The sequence below is a fragment of the Aulonocara sp. 'chitande type north' Nkhata Bay genome, unplaced genomic scaffold, assembly GCF_057382095.1.
Source record: "Aulonocara sp. 'chitande type north' Nkhata Bay isolate Kocher_YH1m ecotype deep benthic unplaced genomic scaffold, A_spYH_male_GT1.1 unmapped_scaffold_35, whole genome shotgun sequence".
Lineage (NCBI taxonomy): Eukaryota > Metazoa > Chordata > Actinopteri > Cichliformes > Cichlidae > Aulonocara > Aulonocara sp. 'chitande type north' Nkhata Bay.
In genome coordinates this window covers 156,123-174,820 of record NW_028234367.1, presented here as the reverse complement: position 1 = coordinate 174,820, position 18,698 = coordinate 156,123, and the positions used below count along the sequence as shown (strand labels likewise).

At 57.9% G+C, this 18,698-nt stretch overlaps 4 non-coding genes and 7 pseudogenes across 4 annotated transcripts; all 11 read right to left on the bottom strand.

Annotated features, from left to right (window-relative positions):
• Positions 1-441: 441 nt before the first annotated feature.
• LOC147300113 (5S ribosomal RNA) lies at positions 442-560 on the bottom strand. The gene has a single exon (XR_015128098.1). It is a non-coding gene; the product is annotated as a 5S ribosomal RNA (ribosomal RNA).
• A 2,800-nt stretch (positions 561-3,360) lies between these two features.
• Positions 3,361-3,479, bottom strand: LOC147300112 (5S ribosomal RNA; annotated as a pseudogene).
• A 1,483-nt stretch (positions 3,480-4,962) lies between these two features.
• LOC147300111 (5S ribosomal RNA) lies at positions 4,963-5,081 on the bottom strand (annotated as a pseudogene).
• Positions 5,082-5,823: 742 nt separating this feature from the next.
• LOC147300110 (5S ribosomal RNA) lies at positions 5,824-5,942 on the bottom strand. Its single transcript, XR_015128110.1, has one exon. It is a non-coding gene; the product is annotated as a 5S ribosomal RNA (ribosomal RNA).
• A 1,610-nt stretch (positions 5,943-7,552) lies between these two features.
• On the bottom strand, positions 7,553-7,671 carry LOC147300109 (5S ribosomal RNA; annotated as a pseudogene).
• Positions 7,672-8,295: 624 nt separating this feature from the next.
• Positions 8,296-8,414, bottom strand: LOC147300108 (5S ribosomal RNA). The gene has a single exon (XR_015127966.1). It is a non-coding gene; the product is annotated as a 5S ribosomal RNA (ribosomal RNA).
• Positions 8,415-10,692: 2,278 nt separating this feature from the next.
• Positions 10,693-10,811, bottom strand: LOC147300107 (5S ribosomal RNA; annotated as a pseudogene).
• Positions 10,812-12,505: 1,694 nt separating this feature from the next.
• On the bottom strand, positions 12,506-12,624 carry LOC147300106 (5S ribosomal RNA). Its single transcript, XR_015128059.1, has one exon. It is a non-coding gene; the product is annotated as a 5S ribosomal RNA (ribosomal RNA).
• Positions 12,625-14,159: 1,535 nt separating this feature from the next.
• Positions 14,160-14,278, bottom strand: LOC147300105 (5S ribosomal RNA; annotated as a pseudogene).
• Positions 14,279-16,760: 2,482 nt separating this feature from the next.
• On the bottom strand, positions 16,761-16,879 carry LOC147300104 (5S ribosomal RNA; annotated as a pseudogene).
• A 1,298-nt stretch (positions 16,880-18,177) lies between these two features.
• LOC147300103 (5S ribosomal RNA) lies at positions 18,178-18,296 on the bottom strand (annotated as a pseudogene).
• Between the last annotated feature and the right edge of the window lie 402 nt (positions 18,297-18,698).

The window sequence follows — 18,698 nt, the reverse complement described above, 5'->3', positions numbered from 1 at the left end:
CCACAGGCCCTGGTGTGGTGTAAGTGGCCTCAGCCAGCAGCCACAGGCCCTGATGTGGTGTAAGTGGCCCCAGCCGGTCCCTCAGGCCCTTGTGTGGTGTAAGTGGCCTCAGCCAGCAGCCACAGGCCCTGGTGTGGTGTAAGTGGCCCCAGCCGGTCCCACAGGCCCTGGTGTGGTGTAAGTGGCCTGAGCAAGAGCCACAGGCCCTGGTGTGGTGTAAGTGGCCTGAGCAAGAGCCACAGGCCCTGGTGTGGTGTAAGTGACCTCAGCCAGCAAATAAGGCCGTGGTGTGGTGTAGGTGGCATCAGCTAGCAGCACAAGACATTGGAAAACAGCCAAAAGCAATGTCGTTAATGTGCCCTCATTAATGGGGAGCTGCTTTTGGTCTTTTAATACACCCCTTCTCTGGATCAAAAGCGGTTCAATGACATGAAAATGAAAGGCTTACAGCACCAGGTATTCCCAGGCAGTCTCCCATCCAAGTACTAACCAAGCCCAGCCCTGCTTAGCTTCCGAGATCAGACGAGGTCGGGCGTGCTCAGGGTGGTATGGCCGTAATCTGCTGGCCCCAGCACAATGTCTCAATTTATGGATTCAAGTGATTAGGTGGCAAGTACCTGAAGTTACGAAGACAATCCTATAACCATACCTGCATGTTTGCATAATACCCTAACCCAAAGGCTCAGTTTGGCATTTATCCAACAGCACAGGCCCTGGATTGTTGAAGATGGCGTCAGGAACCAGCACAGGGCCTGGTGTGTTGTACATGGCCACAGCAAGCAGCACAGGGCCTGGTTTGGTGAAGATGGCCTCGGCCAGAAGCACAGGGCCTGGTGTGATATGAGTGGCCTGAGCAAGAGCCACAGGCCCTGGTGTGTTGTAAGTGGCCTCAGCCAGCAGCCACAGGCCCTGGTGTGGTGTAATTGGCCTCAATAGCAACTAAGGCCCTGGTGTGGTGTATGTGGCCTCAGCCAGCAGCCACAGGCCCTGGTGTGGTGTAAGTGGCCTCAGCCAGCAGCCACAGGCCCTGGTGTGGTGTAAGTGGCCTCAGCCAGCAGCCACAGGCCCTGGTGTGGTGTAAGTGGCCTCAGCCAGTGCCACAGGCCCTGGTGTGGTGTAAGTGGCCTCAGCCAGCAGCCACAGGCCCTGGTGTGGTGTAAGTCGCCTCAGACAGAAGCCACAGGCACTGGTGTGGTGTAAGTGGCCTCAGCCAGCAGCAAAAGGGCCCTGGTGTGGTGTAAGTCGCCTCAGCCAGCAGCCACAGGCCCTGGTGTGGTGTAGGTGGCCTCAGCCACCAGCCACAGGCCCTGGTGTGGTGTAAGTGGCCTCAGCCAGCAGCCACAGGCCCTGGTGTGGTGTAAGTGGCCTCAGCCAGCAGCCACAGGCCCTGGTGTGGTGTAAGTGGCCTCAGCCAGTGCCACAGGCCCTGGTGTGGTGTAAGTGGCCTGAGCAAGAGCCACAGGCCCTGGTGTGGTGTAAGTGGCCTGAGCAAGAGCCACAGGCCCTGGTGTGGTGTAAGTGGCCTGAGCAAGAGCCACAGGCCCTGGTGTGGTGTAGGTGGCCTCAGCCAGCAGCCAGCAGCCACAGGCCCTGGTGTGGTGTAGGTGGCCTCAGCCAGCAGCCACAAGCCCTTGTGTGGTGTAAGTGGCCTCAGCCAGCAGCCACAGGCCCTGGTGTGGTGTAGGTGGCCTCAGCCAGCAGCCACAGGCCCTGGTGTGGTGTAGGTGGCCTCAGCCAGCAGCCACAAGCCCTTGTGTGGTGTAAGTGGCCTCAGCCAGCAGCCACAGGCCCTGGTGTGGTGTAAGTGGCCTCAGCCAGTGCCACAGGCCCTGGTGTGGTGTAAGTGGCCTCAGCCAGTGCCACAGGCCCTGGTGTGGTGTAAGTGGCCTGAGCAAGAGCCACAGACCCTGGTGTGGTGTAATTGGCCTCAATAGCAACTAAGGCCCTGGTGTGGTGTAAGTGGCCTCAGCCAGCAGCCACAGGCCCTTGTGTGGTGTAATTGGCCTCAATAGCAACTAAGGCCCTGGTTTGGTGTATGTGGCCTCAGCCAGCAAATAAGGCCGTGGTGTGGTGTAAGTGGCCTCAGCCAGTGCCACAGGCCCTGGTGTGGTGTAAGTGGCCTGAGTAAGAGCCACAGGCCCTGGTGTGGTGTAAGTGGCCTCAGCCAGCAGCCACAGGCCCTGGTGTGGTGTAAGTGGCCTGAGCAAGTGCCACAGGCCCTGGTGTGGTGGAAGTGGCCTAAGCCAGAGCCACAGGCCCTGGTGTGGTGTAAGTGGCCTGAGCAAGAGCCACAGGGCCTGGTTTGGTGAAGATGGCCTCGGCCAGAAGCGCAGGGCCTGGTGTGATGTGAGTGGCCTGAGCAAGAGCCACAGGCCCTGGTGTGGTGTAAGTGGCCTCAGCCAGCAGCCACAGGCCCTGGTGTGGTGTAAGTCGCCTCAGCCAGAAGCCACAGGCACTGGTGTGGTGTAAGTGGCCTCAGCCAGCAGCAAAAGGGCCCTGGTGTGGTGTAAGTCGCCTCAGCCAGCAGCCACAGGCCCTGGTGTGGTGTAGATGGCCTCAGCCAGCAGCCACAGGCCCTGGTGTGGTGTAAGTGGCCTCAGCCAGCAGCCACAGGCCCTGGTGTGGTCTAAGTGGCCTCAGCCAGAAGCACAGAGCCTGGTGTGATATGAGTGGCCTGAGCAAGAGCCACAGGCCCTGGTGTGGTGTAAGTGGCCTGAGCAAGAGCCACAGGCCCTGGTGTGGTGTAAGTGGCCTCAGCCAGCAGCCACAGGCCCTGGTGTGGTGTAAGTGGCCCCAGCCGGTCCCTCAGGCCCTTGTGTGGTGTAAGTGGCCTCAGCCAGCAGCCACAGGCCCTGGTGTGGTGTAAGTGGCCCCAGCCGGTCCCTCAGGCCCTTGTGTGGTGTAGGTGGCCTCAGCCAGCAGCCACAGGCCCTGGTGTGGTGTAAGTGGCCTCAGCCAGTGTCACAGGCCCTGGTGTGGTGTAATTGGCCTCAATAGCAACTAAGGCCCTGGTGTGGTGTAAGTGGCCTGAGCAAGAGCCACATACCCTGGTGTGGTGTAATTGGCCTCAATAGCAACTAAGGCCCTGGTGTGGTGTAGGTGGCCTCAGCCAGCAGCCACAGGCCCTGGTGTGGTGTAAGTGGCCTCAGCCAGAGCAACAGGCCCTGATGTGGTGTAAGTGGCCACAGCCGGTCACTCAGGCCCTGGTGTGGTGTAGGTTGCATCAGCTAGCAGCACAAGACATTGGAAAACAGCCAAAAGCAATGTCGTTAATGTGCCCTCATTAATGGGGAGCTGCTTCTGGTCTTTTAATACACCCCTTCTCTGGATCAAAAGCGGTTCAATGACATGAAAATGAAAGGCTTACAGGACCAGGTATTCCCAGGAAGTCTCCCATCCAAGTACTAACCAAGGCCAGCCCTGCTTAGCTTCCGAGATCAGACGAGGTCGGGCGTGCTCAGGGTGGTATGGCCGTAAGCTGCTGGCCCCAGCACAATGTCTCAATTTATGGATTCAAGTGATTAGGTGGCAAGTACCTGAAGTTACGAAGACAATCCTATAACCATACCTGCATGTTTGCATAATACCCTAACCAAAAGGCTCAGTTTGGCATTTATCCAACAGCACAGGCCCTGGATTGTTGAAGATGGCCTCAAGAACCAGCACAGGGCCTGGTGTGTTTTACATGGCCACAGCAAGCAGCACAGGGCCTGGTTTGGTGAAGATGGCCTCAGCAAGCAGCCACAGGCCCTGGTTTGGTGTAAGTGGCCTCAGCTAGCAGCCACAGGCCCTGGTGTGGTGTGAGTGGCCTCAGCCAGCAGCCACAGGCCCTGGTGTGGTCTAAGTGGCCTCAGCCAGTGCCACAGGCCCTGGTGTGGTGTAAGTGGCCTGAGCAAGAGCCACAGGCCCTGGTGTGGTGTAAGTGGCCTCAGCCAGCAGCCACAGGCCCTGGTGTGGTGTAAGTGGCCTGAGCAAGTGCCACAGGCCCTGGTGTGGTGTAAGTGGCCTAAGCCAGAGCCACAGGCCCTGGTGTGGTGTAAGTGGCCTCAATAGCAAATAAGGCCCTGGTGTGGTGTAAGTGGCCTGAGCAAGAACCACAGGGCCTGGTTTGGTGAAGATGGCCTCGGCCAGAAGCGCAGGGCCTGGTGTGATGTGAGTGGCCTGAGCAAGAGCCACAGGCCCTGGTGTGGTGTAAGTGGCCTCAGCCAGCAGCCACAGGCCCTGGTGTGGTGTAAGTGGCCTCAGCCAGAAGCCACATGCACTGGTGTGGTGTAAGTGGCCTCAGCCAGCAGCAAAAGGGCCCTGGTGTGGTGTAGGTGGCCTCAGCCAGCAGCCACAGGCCCTGGTGTGGTGTAAGTGGCCTCAATAGCAACTAAGGCCCTGGTGTGGTGTAAGTGGCTTCAGCCAGCAGCCACAGGCCCTGGTGTGGTGTAAGTGGCCTCAGCCAGCAGCCACAGGCCCTGGTGTGGTGTAGGTGGCCTCAGCCAGCAGCCACAGGCCCTGGTGTGGTGTAGGTGGCCTCAGCCAGCAGCCACAGGCCCTGGTGTGGTGTAAGTGGCCTCAGCCAGTGTCACAGGCCCTGGTGTGGTGTAATTGGCCTCAATAGCAACTAAGGCCCTGGTGTGGTGTAAGTGGCCTGAGCAAGAGCCACATACCCTGGTGTGGTGTAATTGGCCTCAATAGCAACTAAGGCCCTGGTGTGGTGTAGGTGGCCTCAGCCAGCAGCCACAGGCCCTGGTGTGGTGTAATTGGCCTCAATAGCAACTAAGGCCCTGGTTTGGTGTATGTGGCCCCAGCCAGCAAATAAGGCCGTGGTGTGGTGTAGGTGGCATCAGCTAGCAGCACAAGACATTGGAAAAGAGCCAAAAGCAATGTCGTTAATGTGCCCTCATTAATGGGCTTTTGGTCTTTTAATACACCCCTTCTCTGGATCAAAAGCGGTTCAATGACATGGAAATGAAAGGCTTACAGCACCAGGTATTCCCAGGCAGTCTCCCATCCAAGTACTAACCAAGCCCAGCCCTGCTTTGCTTCCGAGATCAGACGAGGTCAGGCGTGCTCAGGGTGGTATGGCCGTAAGCTGCTGGCCCCAGCACAATGACTCAATTTATGGATTCAAGTGATTAGGTGGCAAGTACCTGAAGTTACGAAGACAATCCTATAACCATACCTGCATGTTTGCATAATACCCTAACCCAAAGGCTCAGTTTGGCATTTATCCAACAGCACAGGCCCTGGATTGTTGAAGATGGCCTCAGGAACCAGCACAGGGCCTGGTGTGTTGTACATGGCCACAGCTAGCAGCACAGGGCCTGGTTTGGTGAAGATGGCCTCGGCCAGAAGAGCAGGGCCTGGTGTGATGTGAGTGGCCTGAGCAAGAGCCACAGGCCCTGGTGTGGTGTGAGTGGCCTCAGCCAGCAGCCACAGGCCCTGGTGTGGTGTAAGTGGCCTCAGCCAGAAGCCACAGGCACTGGTGTGGTGTAAGTGGCCTCAATAGCAACTAAGGCCCTGGTGTGGTGTAAGTGGCTTCAGCCAGCAGCCACAGGCTCTGGTGTGGTGTAACTGGCCTCAGCCAGCAGCCACAGGCCCTGGTGTGGTGTAAGTGGCCTCAGCCAGAGCCACAGGCCCTGATGTGGTGTAAGTGGCCCCAGCCGGTCACTCAGGCCCTGGTGTGGTGTAGGTGGCATCAGCTAGCAGCACAAGACATTGGAAAAGAGCCAAAAGCAGTGTCGTTAATGTGCCCTCATTAATGGGCAGCTGCTTTTGGTCTTTTAATACACCCCTTCTCTGGATCAAAAGCGGTTCAATGACATGAAAATGAAAGGCTTACAGCACCAGGTATTCCCAGGTAGTCTCCCATCCAAGTACTAACCAAGCCCAGCCCTGCTTAGCTTTCGAGATCAGACGAGGTCGGGCGTGCTCAGGGTGGTATGGCCGTAAGCTGCTGGCTCCAGCACAATGTCTCAATTTATGGATTCAAGTGATTAGGTGGCAAGTACCTGAAGTTACGAAGACAATCCTATAACCATACCTGCATGTTTGCATAATACCCTAACCCAAAGGCTCAGTTTGGCATTTATCCAACAGCACAGGCCCTGGATTGTTGAAGATGGCCTCAGGAACCAGCACAGGGCCTGGTGTGTTGTACATGGCCACAGCAAGCAGCACAGGGCCTGGTTTGGTGAAGATGGCCTCGGCCAGAAGCGCAGGGCCTGGTGTGATGTGAGTGGCCTGCGCAAGAGCCACAGGCCTTGGTGTGGTGTAAGTGGCCTCAGCCAGCAGCCACAGGCCCTGGTGTGGTGTAAGTTGCCTCAGCCAGAAGCCACAGGCACTGGTGTGGTGTAAGTGGCCTCAGCCAGCAGCAAAAGGGCCCTGGTGTGGTGTAAGTGGCCTCAGCCAGCAGCCACAGGCCCTGGTGTGGTGTAGGTGGCCTCAGCCAGCAGCCACAGGCCCTTGTGTGGTGTAATTGGCCTCAATAGCAACTAAGGCCCTGGTGTGGTGTAGGTGGCCTCAGCCAGCAGCCACAGGCCCTGGTGTGGTGTAAGTGGCCTCAGCCAGTGCCACCGGCCCTGGTGTGGTGTAAGTGGCCTGAGCAAGAGCCACAGACCCTGGTGTGGTGTAGGTTGTCCTCAGCCAGCAGCCACAGGCCCTGGTGTGGTGTAAGTGGCCTCAGCCAGTGCCACAGGCCCTGGTGTGGTGTAAGTGGCCTGAGCAAGAGCCACAGACCCTGGTGTGGTGTAATTGGCCTCAATAGCAACTAAGGCCCTGGTGTGGTGTAAGTGGCCTCAGCCAGCAGCCACAGGCCCTGGTGTGGTGAAAGTGGCCTCAGCAAGAGCCACAGACCCTGGTGTGGTGAAGATGGCCTCGGCCAGAAGCGCAGGGCCTGGTGTGATGTGAGTGGCCTGAGCAAGAGCCACAGGCCTTGGTGTGGTGTAAGTGGCCTCAGCCAGCAGCCACAGGCCCTGGTGTGGTGTAAGTCGCCTCAGCCAGAAGCCACAGGCACTGGTGTGGTGTAAGTGGCCTCAGCCAGCAGCCACAGGCCCTGGTGTGGTGTAGGTGGCCTCAGCCAGCAGCCACAGGCCCTGGTGTGGTGTAGGTGGCCTCAGCCAGCAGCCACAGGCCCTGGTGTGGTGTAGGTGGCCTCAGCCAGCAGCCACAGGCCCTGGTGTGGTGTAAGTGGCCTGAGCAAGAGCCACAGGCCCTGGTGTGGTGTAAGTGGCCTCAATAGCAAATAAGGCCCTGGTGTGGTGTAAGTGGCCTCAGCCAGCAGCCACAGGCCCTGGTGTGGTGTAAGTGGCCTCAGCCAGTGCCACAGGCCCTGGTGTGGTGTAAGTGGCCTGAGCAAGAGCCAAAGACCCTGGTGTGGTGTAATTGGCCTCAATAGCAACTAAGGCCCTGGTTTGGTGTAGGTGGCATCAGCTAGCAGCACAAGACATTGGAAAACAGCCAAAAGCAATGACGTTAATGTGCCCTCATTAATGGGCAGCTGCTTTTGGTCTTTTAATACACCCCTTCTCTGGATCAAAAGCGGTTCAATGACATGAAAATGAAAGGCTTACAGCACCAGGTATTCCCAGGCAGTCTCCCATCCAAGTACTAACCAAGCCCAGCCCTGCTCAGCTTCCGAGATCAGACGAGGTCGGGCGTGCTCAGGGTGGTATGGCCGTAAGCTGCTGGCCACAGCACAATGTCTGAATTTATGGATTCAGGTGATTAGGTGGCAAGTACCTGAAGTTACGAAGACAATCCTATAACCCTACCTTCATGTTTGCATAATACCCTAACCCAAAGGCTCAGTTTAGCATTTATCCAACAGCACAGGCCCTGGATTGTTGAAGATGGCCTCAGGAACCAGCACAGGGCCTGGTGTGTTGTACATGGCCACAGCAAGCAGCACAGGGCCTGGTTTGGTGAAGATGGCCTCGGCCAGAAGCGCAGGGCCTGGTGTGATGTGAGTGGCCTGAGCAAGAGCCACAGGCCCTGGTGTGGTGTAAGTGGCCTCAGCCAGCAGCCACAGGCCCTGGTGTGGTGTAAGTCGCCTCAGCCAGAACCCACAGGCCCTGGTGTGGTGTAAGTGGCCTCAGCCAGAGCCACAGCCCCTGATGTGGTGTAAGTGGCCCCAGCCGGTCACTCAGGCCCTGGTGTGGTGTAGGTGGCATCAGCTAGCAGCACAAGACATTGGAAAAGAGCCAAAAGCAATGTGATTAATGTGGCCTTATTAATGGGCAGCTGCTTTTGGTCTTTTAATACACCCCTTCTCTGGATCAAAAGCGGTTCAATGACATGAAAATGAAAGGCTTACAGCACCAGGTATTCCCAGGCAGTCTCCCATCCAAGTACTAACCAAGCCCAGCCCTGCTTAGCTTCCGAGATCAGACGAGGTCGGGCGTGCTCAGGGTGGTATGGCCGTAAGCTGCTGGGCCCAACACAATGTCTCAATTTATGGATTCAAGTGATTAGGTGGCAAGTACCTGAAGTTACGAAGACAATCCTATAACCATACCTGCATGTTTGCATAATACCCTAACCCAAAGGCTCAGTTTGGCATTTATCCAACAGCACAGGCCCTGGATTGTTGAAGATGGCCTCAGGAAACAGCACAGGGCCTGGTGTGTTGTACATGGCCACAGCAAGCAGCACAGGGCCTGGTTTGGTGAAGATGGCCTCAGCCAGAAGCACAGGGCCTGGTGTGATATGAGTGGCCTGAGCAAGAGCCACAGGCCCTGGTGTGGTGTAAGTGGCCTGAGCAAGAGCCACAGGCCCTGGTGTGGTGTAAGTGGCCTGAGCAAGAGCCACAGGCCCTGGTGTGGTGTAGGTGGCCTCAGCCAGCAGCCACAGGCCCTGGTGTGGTGTAGGTGGCCTCAGCCAGCAGCCACAAGCCCTTGTGTGGTGTAAGTGGCCTCAGCCAGCAGCCACAGGCCCTGGTGTGGTGTAAGTGGCCTCAGCCAGTGCCACAGGCCCTGGTGTGGTGTAAGTGGCCTGAGCAAGAGCCACAGACCATGGTGTGGTGTAATTGGCCTCAATAGCAACTAAGGCCCTGGTGTAGTGTAGGTGGCCTAAGCCAGCAGCCACAGGCCCTGGTGTGGTGTAAGTGGCCTCAGCCAGCAGCCACAGCCCCTGGTGTGGTGTAAGTCGCCTCAGCCACAAGCCACAGGCACTGGTGTGGTGTAAGTGGCCTCAGCCAGCAGCAAAAGGGCCCTGGTGTGGTGTAAGTCGCCTCAGCCAGCAGCCACAGGCCCTGGTGTGATATGAGTGGCCTGAGCAAGAGCCACAGACCATGGTGTGGTGTAATTGGCCTCAATAGCAACTAAGGCCCTGGTGTGGTGTAAGTGGCCTCAGCCAGCAGCCACAGGCCCTGGTGTGATATGAGTGGCCTGAGCAAGAGCCACAGACCATGGTGTGGTGTAATTGGCCTCAATAGCAACTAAGGCCCTGGTGTGGTGTAAGTGGCCTCAGCCAGCAGCCACAGGCCCTGGTGTGGTGTAAGTGGCCTCAGCCAGCAGCCACAGGCCCTGGTGTGGTGTAAGTGGCCTGAGCAAGTGCCACAGGCCCTGGTGTGGTGTAAGTGGCCTAAGCCAGAGCCACAGGCCCTGGTGTGGTGTAAGTGGCCTGAGCAAGAGCCACAGGGCCTGGTTTGGTGAAGATGGCCTCAGCCAGAAGCGCAGGGCCTGGTGTGATGTGAGTGGCCTGAGCAAGAGCCACAGGCCCTGGTGTGGTGTAAGTGGCCTCAGCCAGCAGCCACAGGCCCTGGTGTGGTGTAAGTCGCCTCAGCCAGAAGCCACAGGCACTGGTGTGGTGTAAGTGGCCTCAGCCAGCAGCAAAAGGGCCCTGGTGTGGTGTAAGTCGCCTCAGCCAGCAGCCACAGGCCCTGGTGTGGTGTAGATGGCCTCAGCCAGCAGCCACAGGCCCTGGTGTGGTGTAAGTGGCCTCAGACAGCAGCCACAGGCCCTGGTGTGGTGTAGGTGGCCTCAGCCAGCAGCCACAGGCCCTGTTGTGGTGTAAGTGGCCTCAGCCAGCAGCCACAGGCCCTGGTGTGGTGTAAGTGGCCTGAGCAAGAGCCACAGGCCCTGGTGTGGTGTAAGTGGCCTGAGCAAGAGCCACAGACCCTGGTGTGGTGTAATTGGCCTCAATAGCAACTAATGCCCTGGTGTGGTGTAGGTGGCCTCAGCCAGCAGCCACAGGCCCTGGTGTGGTGTAAGTGGCCTCAGCCAGCAGCCACAGGCCCTGGTGTGGTGTAAGTGGCCTGAGCAAGTGCCACAGGCCTGGTGTGGTGTAAGTGGCCTGAGCAAGAGCCACAGACCCTGGTGTAGTGTAATTGGCCTCAATAGCAACTAAGGCCCTGGTGTGGTGTAAGTGGCCTCAATAGCAACTAAGGCCCTGGTGTGGTGTAAGTGGCTTCAGCCAGCAGCCACAGGCTCTGGTGTGGTGTAACTGGCCTCAGCCAGCAGCCACAGGCCCTGGTGTGGTGTAAGTGGCCTCAGCCAGAGCCACAGGCCCTGATGTGGTATAAGTGGCCCCAGCCGGTCACTCAGGCCCTGGTGTGGTGTAGGTGGCATCAGCTAGCAGCACAAGACATTGGAAAACAGCCAAAAGCAGTGTCGTTAATGTGCCCTCATTAATGGGCAGCTGCTTTTGGTCTTTTAATACACCCCTTCTCTGGATCAAAAGCGGTTCAATGACATGAAAATGAAAGGCTTACAGTACCAGGTATTCCCAGGCAGTCTCCCATCCAAGTACTAACGAAGCCCAGCCCTGCTTAGCTTCCGAGATCAGACGAGGTCGGGCGTGCTCAGGGTGGTATGGCCGTAAGCTGCTGGCCCCAGCACAATGTCTCAATTTATGGATTCAAGTGATTAGGTGGCAAGTACCTGAAGTTACGAAGACAATCCTATAACCATACCTGCATGTTTGCATAATACCCTAACCCAAAGGCTCAGTTTGGCATTTATCCAACAGCACAGGCCCTGGATTGTTGAAGATGGCCTCAGGAACCAGCACAGGGCCTGGTGTGTTGTACATGGCCACAGCAAGCAGCACAGGGCCTGGTTTGGTGAAGATGGCCTCGGCCAGAAGCGCAGGGCCTGGTGTGATGTGAGTGGCCTGAGCAAGAGCCACAGGCCTTGGTGTGGTGTAAGTGGCCTCAGCCAGCAGCCACAGGCCCTGGTGTGGTGTAGGTGGCCTCAGCCAGAAGCCACAGGCACTTGTGTGGTGTAAGTGGCCTCAGCCAGCAGCAAAAGGGCCCTGGTGTGGTGTAAGTCGCCTCAGCCAGCAGCCACAGGCCCTGGTGTGGTGTAGGTGGCCTCAGCCAGCAGCCACAGGCCCTGGTGTGGTCTAAGTGGCCTCAGCCAGTGCCACAGGCCCTGGTGTGGTGTAAGTGGCCTGAGTAAGAGCCACAGGCCCTGGTGTGGTGTAAGTGGCCTCAGCCAGCAGCCACAGGCCCTGGTGTGGTGTAAGTGGCCTGAGCAAGTGCCACAGGCCCTGGTGTGGTGTAAGTGGCCTAAGCCAGAGCCACAGGCCCTGGTGTGGTGTAAGTGGCCTGAGCAAGAGCCACAGGGCCTGGTTTGGTGAAGATGGCCTCGGCCAGAAGCGCAGGGCCTGGTGTGATGTGAGTGGCCTGAGCAAGAGCCACAGGCCCTGGTGTGGTGTAAGTGGCCTCAGCCAGCAGCCACAGGCCCTGGTGTGGTGTAAGTCGCCTCAGCCAGAAGCCACAGGCACTGGTGTGGTGTAAGTGGCCTCAGCCAGCAGCAAAAGGGCCCTGGTGTGGTGTAAGTCGCCTCAGCCAGCAGCCACAGGCCCTGGTGTGGTGTAGATGGCCTCAGCCAGCAGCCACAGGCCCTGGTGTGGTGTAAGTGGCCTCAGCCAGCAGCCACAGGCCCTGGTGTGGTCTAAGTGGCCTCAGCCAGAAGCACAGGGCCTGGTGTGATATGAGTGGCCTGAGCAAGAGCCACAGGCCCTGGTGTGGTGTAAGTGGCCTGAGCAAGAGCCACAGGCCCTGGTGTGGTGTAAGTGGCCTCAGCCAGCAGCCACAAGCCCTTGTGTGGTGTAAGTGGCCTCAGCCAGCAGCCACAGGCCCTGGTGTGGTGTAAGTGGCCTCAGCCAGCAGCCACAGGCCCTGGTGTGGTGTAGGTGCCCTCAGCCAGCAGCCACAGGCCCTGGTGTGGTGTAAGTGGCCTCAATAGCAACTAAGGCCCTGGTGTGGTGTAAGTGGCTTCAGCCAGCAGCCACAGGCTCTGGTGCGGTGTAACTGGCCTCAGCCAGCAGCCACAGGCCCTGGTGTGGTGTAAGTGGCCTCAGCCAGAGCCACAGGCCCTGATGTGGTGTAAGTGGCCCCAGCCGGTCACTCAGGCCCTGGTGTGGTGTAGGTGGCATCAGCTAGCAGCACAAGACATTGGAAAACAGCCAAAAGCAGTGTCGTTAATGTGCCCTCATTAATGGGCAGCTGCTTTTGGTATTTTAATACACCCCTTCTCTGGATCAAAAGCGGTTCAATGACATGAAAATGAAAGGCTTACAGCACCAGGTATTCCCAGGCAGTCTCCCATCCAAGTACTATCCAAGCCCAGCCCTGCTTAGCTTCCGAGATCAGACGAGGTCGGGCGTGCTCAGGGTGGTATGGCCGTAAGCTGCTGGCCCCAGCACAATGTCTCAATTTATGGATTCAAGTGATTAGGTGGCAAGTACCTGAAGTTACGAAGACAATCCTATAACCATACCTGCATGTTTGCATAATACCCTAACCCAAAGGCTCAGTTTGGCATTTATCCAACAGCACAGGCCCTGGATTGTTGAAGATGGCCTCAGGAACCAGCACAGGGCCTGGTGTGTTGTACATGGCCACAGCAAGCAGCACAGGGCCTGGTTTGGTGAAGATGGCCTCGGCCAGAAGCGCAGGGCCTGGTGTGATGTGAGTGGCCTGAGCAAGAGCCACAGGCCTTGGTGTGGTGTAAGTGGCCTCAGCCAGCAGCCACAGGCCCTGGTGTGGTGTAGGTGTCCTCAGCCAGAAGCCACAGGCACTTGTGTGGTGTAAGTGGCCTCAGCCAGCAGCAAAAGGGCCCTGGTGTGGTGTAAGTCGCCTCAGCCAGCAGCCACAGGCCCTGGTGTGGTGTAGGTGGCCTCAGCCAGCAGCCACAGGCCCTGGTGTGGTGTAAGTGGCCTCAGCCAGCAGCCACAGGCCCTGGTGTGGTGTAAGTGGCCTCAGCCAGCAGCCACAGGCCCTGGTGTGGTGTAAGTGGCCTCAGCCAGTGCCACAGGCCCTGGTGTGGTGTAAGTGGCCTGAGCAAGAGTCACAGACCCTGGTGTGGTGTAATTGGCCTCAGCCAGCAGCCACAGGCCCTGGTGTGGTGTAAGTCGCCTCAGACAGAAGCCACAGGCACTGGTGTGGTGTAAGTGGCCTCAGCCAGCAGCAAAAGGGCCCTGGTGTGGTGTAAGTCGCCTCAGCCAGCAGCCACAGGCCCTGGTGTGGTGTAGGTGGCCTCAGCCACCAGCCAAAGGCCCTGGTGTGGTGTAAGTGGCCTCAGCCAGCAGCCACAGGCCCTGGTGTGGTGTAAGTGGCCTCAGCCACCAGCCACAGGCCCTGGTGTGGTGTAAGTGGCCTCAGCCAGTGCCACAGGCCCTGGTGTGGTGTAAGTGGCCTGAGCAAGAGCCACAGGCCCTGGTGTGGTGTAAGTGGCCTGAGCAAGAGCCACAGACCCTGGTGTGGTGTAATTGGCCTCAATAGCAACTAATGCCCTGGTGTGGTGTAGGTGGCCTCAGCCAGCAGCCACAGGCCCTGGTGTGGTGTAAGTGGCCTGAGCAAGAGCCACAGGCCCTGGTGTGGTGTAAGTGGCCTGAGCAAGAGCCACAGACCCTGGTGTGGTGTAATTGGCCTCAATAGCAACTAATGCCCTGGTGTGGTGTAGGTGGCCTCAGCCAGCAGCCACAGGCCCTGGTGTGGTGAAAGTGGCCTCAGCCAGAGCCACAGGCCCTGATGTGGTGTAAGTGGCCCCAGCCGGTCACTCAGGCCCTTGTGTGGTGTAGGTTGCATCAGCTAGCAGCACAAGACATTGGAAAACAGCCAAAAGCAATGTCGTTAATGTACCCTCATTAATGGGCAGCTGCTTTTGGTCTTTTAATACACCCCTTCTCTGGATCAAAAGCGGTTCAATGACATGAAAATGAAAGGCTTACAGCACCAGGTATTCCCAGGCAGTCTCCCATCCAAGTACTAACCAAGCCCAGCCCTGCTTAGCTTCCGAGATCAGACGAGGTCGGGCGTGCTCAGGGTGGTATGGCCTTAAGCTGCTGGCCCCAGCACAATGTCTCAATTTATGGATTCAAGTGATTAGGTGGCAAATACCTGAAGTTACGAAGACAATCCTATAACCATACCTGCATGTTTGCATAATACCCTAACCCAAAGGCTCAGTTTGGCATTTATCCAACAGCACAGGCCCTGGATTGTTGAAGATGGCCTCAAGAACCAGCACAGGGCCTGGTGTGTTTTACATGGCCACAGCAAGCAGCACAGGGCCTGGTTTGGTGAAGATGGCCTCAGCAAGCAGCCACAGGCCCTGGTTTGGTGTAAGTGGCCTCAGCCAGCAGCCACAGGCCCTGGTGTGGTGTAAGTGGCCTCAGCCAGCAGCCACAGGCCCTGGTGTGGTCTAAGTGGCCTCAGCCAGTGCCACAGGCCCTGGTGTGGTGTAAGTGGCCTGAGTAAGAGCCACAGGCCCTGGTGTGGTGTAAGTGGCCTCAGCCAGCAGCCACAGGCCCTGGTGTGGTGTAAGTGGCCTGAGCAAGTGCCACAGGCCCTGGTGTGGTGTAAGTGGCCTAAGCCAGAGCCACAGGCCCTGGTGTGGTGTAAGTGGCCTGAGCAAGAGCCACAGGGCCTGGTTTGGTGAAGATGGCCTCGGCCAGAAGCGCAGGGCCTGGTGTGATGTGAGTGGCCTGAGCAAGAGCCACAGGCCTTGGTGTGGTGTAAGTGGCCTCAGCCAGCAGCCACAGGCCCTGGTGTGGTGTAAGTCGCTTCAGACAGAAGCCACAGGCACTGGTGTGGTGTAAGTGGCCTCAGCCAGCAGCAAAAGGGCCCTGGTGTGGTGTAAGTCGCCTCAGCCAGCAGCCACAGGCCCTGGTGTGGTGTAGATGGCCTCAGCCAGCAGCCACAGGCCCTGGTGTGGTGTAAGTGGCCTCAGACAGCAGCCACAGGCCCTGGTGTGGTGTAGGTGGCCTCAGCCAGCAGCCACAGACCCTGGTGTGGTGTAATTGGCCTCAATAGCAACTAATGCCCTGGTGTGGTGTAGGTGGCCTCAGCCAGCAGCCACAGGCCCTGGTGTGGTGTAAGTGGCCTCAGCCAGCAGCCACAGGCCCTGGTGTGGTGTAAGTGGCCTGAGCAAGTGCCACAGGCCTGGTGTGGTGTAAGTGGCCTGAGCAAGAGCCACAGACCCTGGTGTAGTGTAATTGGCCTCAATAGCAACTAAGGCCCTGGTGTGGTGTAAGTGGCCTCAGCCAGCAGCCACAGGCCCTGATGTGGTGTAAGTGGCCCCAGCCGGTCACTCAGGCCCTGGTGTGGTGTAGGTGGCATCAGCTAGCAGCAAAAGGGCCCTGGTGTGGTGTAAGTGGCCTCAGCCAGCAGCAAAAGGGCCCTGGTGTGGTGTAAGTGGCCTCAGCCAGCAGCCACAGGCCCTGGTGTGGTGTAGGTGGCCTCAGCCAGCAGCCACAGGCCCTGGTGTGGTGTAAGTGGCCTCAGCCAGCAGCCACAGGCCCTGGTGTGGTGTAAGTGGCCTCAGCCAGCAGCCACAGGCCCTGGTGTGGTGTAAGTGGCCTCAGCCAGTGCCACAGGCCCTGGTGTGGTGTAAGTGGCCTGAGCAAGAGCCACAGGCCCTGGTGTGGTGTAAGTGGCCTGAGCAAGAGCCACAGAGCCTGGTGTGGTGTAATTGGCCTCAATAGCAACTAATGCCCTGGTGTGGTGTAGGTGGCCTCAGCCAGCAGCCACAGGCCCTGGTGTGGTGTAAGTGGCCTCAATAGCAACTAATGCCCTGGTGTGGTGTAGGTGGCCTCAGCCAGCAGCCACAGGCCCTGGTGTGGTGTAAGTGGCCTCAATAGCAACTAAGGCCCTGGTGTGGTGTAAGTGGCTTCAGCCAGCAGCCACAGGCCCTGGTGTGGTGTAAGTGGCCTCAGCCAGCAGCCACAGGCCCTGGTGTGGTGTAGGTGGCCTCAGCCAGCAGCCACAGGCCCTGGTGTGGTGTAAGTGGCCTCAATAGCAAATAAGGCCCTGGTGTGGTGTAAGTCGCCTCAGCCAGAAGCCACAGGCACTGGTGTGGTGTAAGTGGCCTCAGCCAGCAGCAAAAGGGCCCTGGTGTGGTGTAAGTCGCCTCAGCCAGCAGCCACAGGCCCTGGTGTGGTGTAGGTGGCCTCAGCCAGCAGCCACAGGCCCTGGTGTGGTGTAAGTGGCCTCAATAGCAACTAAGGCCCTGGTGTGGTGTAAGTGGCTTCAGCCAGCAGCCACAGGCTCTGGTGTGGTGTAACTGGCCTCAGCCAGCAGCCACAGGCCCTGGTGTGGTGTAAGTGGCCTCAGCCAGAGCCACAGGCCCTGATGTGGTGTAAGTGGCCCCAGCCGGTCACTCAGGCCCTGGTGTGGTGTAGGTGGCCTCAGCTAGCAGCACAAGACATTGGAAAAGAGCCAAAAGCAGTGTCGTTAATGTGCCCTCATTAATGGGCAGCTGCTTTTGGTCTTTTAATACACCCCTTCTCTGGATCAAAAGCGGTTCAATGACATGAAAATCAAAGGCTTACAGCACCAGGTATTCCCAGGCAGTCTCCCATCCAAGTACTAACCAAGCCCAGCCCTGCTTAGCTTCCGAGATCAGACGAGGTCGGGCGTGCTCAGGGTGGTATGGCCGTAAAATGCTGGCTCCAGCACAATGTCTCAATTTATGGATTCAAGTGATTAGGTGGCAAGTACCTGAAGTTACGAAGACAATCCTATAACCATACCTTCATGTTTGCATAATACCCTAACCCAAAGGCTCAGTTTGGCATTTATCCAACAGCACAGGCCCTGGATTGTTGAAGATGGCCTCAGGAACCAGCACAGGGCCTGGTGTGTTGTACATGGCCACAGCAAGCAGCACAGGGCCTGGTTTGGTGAAGATGGCCTCGGCCAGAAGCGCAGGGCCTGGTGTGATGTGAGTGGCCTGAGCAAGAGCCACAGGCCTTGGTGTGGTGTAAGTGGCCTCAGCCAGCAGCCACAGGCCCTGGTGTGGTGTAAGTCGCCTCAGCCAGAAGCCACAGGCACTGGTGTGGTGTAAGTGGCCTCAGCCAGCAGCAAAAGGGCCCTGGTGTGGTGTAAGTCGCCTCAGCCAGCAGCCACAGGCCCTGGTGTGGTGTAGGTGGCCTCAGCCAGCAGCCACAGGCCCTGGTGTGGTGTAAGTGGCCTCAGCCAGCAGCCACAGGCCCTGGTGTGGTGTAAGTGGCCTCAGCCAGCAGCCACAGGCCCTGGTGTGGTGTAAGTGGCCTCAGCCAGTGCCACAGGCCCTGGTGTGGTGTAGATGGCCTGAGCAAGAGCCACAGACCCTGGTGTGGTGTAATTGGCCTCAGCCAGCAGCCACAGGCCCTGGTGTGGTGTAAGTCGCCTCAGACAGAAGCCACAGGCACTGGTGTGGTGTAAGTGGCCTCAGCCAGCAGCAAAAGGGCCCTGGTGTGGTGTAAGTGGCCTCAGCCAGCAGCCACAGGCCCTGGTGTGGTGTAGGTGGCCTCAGCCAGCAGCCACAGGCCCTGGTGTGGTATAAGTGGCCTCAGCCAGTGTCACAGGCCCTGGTGTGGTGTAATTGGCCTCAATTGCAACTAAGGCCCTGGTGTGGTGTAAGTGGCCTGAGCAAGAGCCACATACCCTGGTGTGGTGTAATTGGCCTCAATAGCAACTAAGGCCCTGGTGTGGTGTAGGTGGCCTCAGCCAGCAGCCACAGGCCCTGGTGTGGTGTAAGTGGCCTCAGCCAGAGCAACAGGCCCTGATGTGGTGTAAGTGGCCACAGCCGGTCACTCAGGCCCTGGTGTGGTGTAGGTTGCATCAGCTAGCAGCACAAGACATTGGAAAACAGCCAAAAGGAATGTCGTTAATGTGCCCTCATTAATGGGGAGCTGCTTCTGGTCTTTTAATACACCCCTTCTCTGGATCAAAAGCGGTTCAATGACATGAAAATGAAAGGCTTACAGGACCAGGTATTCCCAGGAAGTCTCCCATTCAAGTACTAACCAAGGCCAGCCCTGCTTAGCTTCCGAGATCAGACGAGGTCGGGCGTGCTCAGGGTGGTATGGCCGTAAGCTGCTGGCCCCAGCACAATGTCTCAATTTATGGATTCAAGTGATTAGGTGGCAAGTACCTGAAGTTACGAAGACAATCCTATAACCATACCTGCATGTTTGCATAATACCCTAACCAAAAGGCTCAGTTTGGCATTTATCCAACAGCACAGGCCCTGGATTGTTGAAGATGGCCTCAAGAACCAGCACAGGACCTGGTGTGTTTTACATGGCCACAGCAAGCAGCACAGGGCCTGGTTTGGTGAAGATGGCCTCGGCCAGAAGCACAGGGCCTGGTGTGATATGAGTGGCCTGAGCAAGAGCCACAGGCCCTGGTGTGTTGTAAGTGGCCTCAGCCAGCAGCCACAGGCCCTGGTGTGGTGTAGGTGGCCTCAGCCAGCAGCCACAGGCCCTTGTGTGGTGTA